Source organism: Microtus ochrogaster, chromosome 15, assembly GCF_000317375.1.
Source record: "Microtus ochrogaster isolate Prairie Vole_2 chromosome 15, MicOch1.0, whole genome shotgun sequence".
Classification (NCBI taxonomy): domain Eukaryota; kingdom Metazoa; phylum Chordata; class Mammalia; order Rodentia; family Cricetidae; genus Microtus; species Microtus ochrogaster.
The window spans coordinates 4,121,986-4,125,284 of record NC_022017.1 but is presented as its reverse complement, the minus strand read 5'-3'; the positions used below and the strand labels follow the sequence as shown (position 1 = coordinate 4,125,284).

The 3,299-nt window shown below is 47.7% G+C and overlaps 1 long non-coding RNA gene across 1 annotated transcript in view; it reads right to left on the bottom strand.

Moving 5' to 3' along the window:
* LOC113456753 overlaps window positions 1–1,796 on the bottom strand; it is a 4,254-nt gene extending 2,458 nt beyond the window's left edge. The window contains exons 1-2 of the long non-coding RNA XR_003377499.1: window positions 1,515–1,796; window positions 1,027–1,095 (exon numbers count right to left, since the gene is read on the bottom strand). This is a non-coding gene — a long non-coding RNA (uncharacterized LOC113456753). The remainder of the gene's footprint in view (window positions 1–1,026; window positions 1,096–1,514) is intronic.
* Between the last annotated feature and the right edge of the window lie 1,503 nt (window positions 1,797–3,299).

Here is a 3,299-nt window from a genome sequence, read left to right as displayed (position 1 = left end):
AAACAACAAGGTAGATTCTGCTGTGGAGTGTGATGTTTGTTTAACTTTGTAAACAAACAACAAGGTAGATTCTGCTGTGGAGTGTGATGTTTGTTTAACTTTGTGAAGATGTGTTGTTGCTTTACCTGGCCTGCCTGCGGCACCTGATTGATCTAATGAAAAGCTGACAGTCAATAGCTAGGCGGAGTGGAAAGGGGAGCTAGCCAGCTGGGGCCAGCCCACCAGACACGGAGGAAGGAGGAAAGCAGGATGGACAGTTATGTAGACTTGTGGATGAGGTAAGCAAGCCTTGGGGCAGTACATAGATTAAGAGTCATGGGTTAAGTTAAAAAAAAAAAAAAAAGGCAGCCATGCAGGGTGGTGATGGCTCACGCCTCTAATCCCAGCACTCGGATCTTTGTGAGTTCAAGGCCAGCCTGGTCCACAAGAGCTAGTTTCAGGACAGGCTCCAAAGTTAGAGAAACTCTGTCTCAAAAACCAGAAGAAAAAAAAAAGCATCCAGAAACAAGCCTAAACTAAGACCAAGCTTTCATAATTAACAGTAAGTCTCCATGTCATGATTTGGGGGGCTGATGATCCCAATCCCCCCTCCCCCGCTACAAGGTTCTCCCTGTGGAGCCCCGCTGGCTTCTGCCTCAGTCTCCTACCTCCTTATTTTTGATTTGCTGGTCCTCAGTAGAAACCAGATGGTACTGGTTGTGCTGGGAAAAGAACTGAGTCACAGGATTGGGAAACAGGAGGACATAGTGAGTTCAGGGCAGGGCTTGTGTAGGGCCCAGACAGACAGGTCCCTGAGCCACACTCCACCTGCCAGCCTTCATTTCTGCCTCAGAACCAGCAGGGTTTCATTCTTAGGCAGGCTTCCCTAAGTGGAGGAAGCAGAGGCCACCAGCTATATGCTGACACTTTCAGGATAAATGGTGATGTCTGCCACCTCCTCGGGTCATAAGCTAAATCCCCAACCAAAACCAGTTACCAGGGGTACCTGAGACACAAACTGATCCCTGGAGGTAGAGGGGGACTCACCCAAACTGAAACAGAGGCCTTCAGAGTCTTCTCAAGGAGGATGGGCAGAGAGTTGGGATGACGCAACACCTAATATTGAAAAGGGTTATTTTAGAAAGACTTCAAAGCCTTTACGTGGGAGGCTGAGGCAGGCCCATCTCTGTGAGTTTGAGGTCAGACTGGTCTACATGGGTAGTTCCAGCCCAACTGGGCTGTATATTGGCACCACTATCTCCAAACAAACAAACAAACGAACGAACCAACCAACCAACCAACCAGGGCCAGTTAGATGGTTCATAAGGTAAAGGTTCTTCTTGACAAACCCGATTACCTGAGTTGGATCCCCAGAACCCATGTGTCAGAAGGAAAAAACCGACAAGTTGTCCTCGAACCTATACACGTGCGCACACACGTAAATGTACAACGACTTTAAAGGGGTTTATTACTCGGGGCTCTCTAGAGAAGCAGAACTTACGGAATGAATCTCTCTGTGTGCTGAAATGACTTACAGGCTATGGTCCAGGTAACTCCACAATGACGGGCTGTGAACACAAAGTCTGAGAATGCAGCAGTTGCTCAGTCCACAAGGCTGGATGTCTCTGCTGGTCTTCAGTATGCGCTGGATTCAGGAAGAATGGGGCTCTCATGCAGTGAAGGAACAGATGTGTGGACGAGGCGAGGGCAAACAGGCAAAGAGCGTGTGTTTCCTCCTACCAAGTTCTTCCATGGGCTTCCAGCAGAAGGTGTGACCCAGATTAAAGGCGTGCCCACCTCAAGATCCAGAATAAGACTGGGTGGTGGTGCACGCCTTTAAACCCAGCACTTAGGAGGCAGAGGCAGGTAGATCTCTCTGAGTTCGAGGCCAGCCTGGTCTACAAGAGCTAGTCCCAGGACAGGGACCAAAGCTACAGAGAAAACTTGTCTCAAACAAAAAAAAAGAAAGGAAGGAAGGAAGGAAGAAAAGAAAAGAAAAGAAAAGAAAAGAAAAGAAAAGGATCCAGATTAAAAGTTGTTCTTCCACCGGGTGGTGGTGGCGCACGCCTTTAATCCCAGCACTTGGGAAGCAGAGGCAGGCGGATCTCTGTTAATTTGAGGCCAGCATGGTCTACAAGAGCTAGTTCCAGGACAGGAACCAAAAGCTACGGAGAAACCTTGAAAATACAAAAAAAAAAAAAAAAAAGTTGTTCTTCCTACTTCAAATTAAGCAAACATCTCTCACTGGTCTGCCCTCCATTTGGGGATTTTAGTTAATTTCAGGTGTAGTCAAATTGACAACCAAAACTAGCCATGGCCGGGGGCAGCAAAAGCTGTAGACTTTGTAGGCTTGTAGAGACAAGGATATTTTAGAAGGGACATAGGAAAGGCCTCCCTATTTGTGTGTGTGCATATGGGTTCATGTGTGTGTGATGTGGGATGGTGCACACGCGTGTGTATGCATGTAGAAGCCAAAGGTTGGCATCTGGTGTCTTCCTCTCTCATCCTCCACACCTATCTGTGTATGTTTGTATACATACATGACTTTTTTCTTTTTAATTTTTATTATTTTGAGGCAGGGTTTCTCTCTGTAGCCCTGGCTGTCCTGGAACTCACTCTGTAGACAAGGCTGGCCACAGGCTCAGAGATCCTCCTATCTCTGCCTCCTGAGTGCTGGGATTAAAGGTGTGTGCCACCACCACGGGGCCTCAGCCTGTTATTTTTTATGAGAGCTTCTCTCACTGAACTTGGATCTCGCTGGTGTCTTCACTTCCACAGGACTGGGATCACCGGAGTGTGTCATCAGGCCCGGCTTTTACAGGTCCCCAGGCAGGCCCTTTCTTTACCAGTTGAACCCTCACTCTGCTCCACTCAGTCATGAAGCATGAGTCTGGCTGACAGACAGGAGCAGTTGATACGATACCTGTCTGAGAGAGAGCTTGCAGGTAGAGGAATAGCAAGAGAAAATCTAGGACAGGGCGGCGGCTTCTGGGAGCGATGTGCACATTCATTGTTATAGTGGCGTTTGATGGGACACGGCAACACTTTATTTTCCTACACGGAAGCAGCAGACTGTATTGTTTTGTTCTGGAGACAGTCTTGCAATGTAGCTGCAGATGGGCTTGAACTGCCAACCTTCCTCTGCCTCTGCCTCCCACTAGCTAGAGTCCAGGCATGCGCCACCATTACTAGATGAAGCAATAGTTCTCCCTAAGGCAAAATCAAACTGTAAAATGCTTGAGATCTGTCTAGCCTTAGAATGTTGCTCAATGTGGAGGGCCTTACATTTCATCTTCATCACAGCAAAAAATACTTGCATT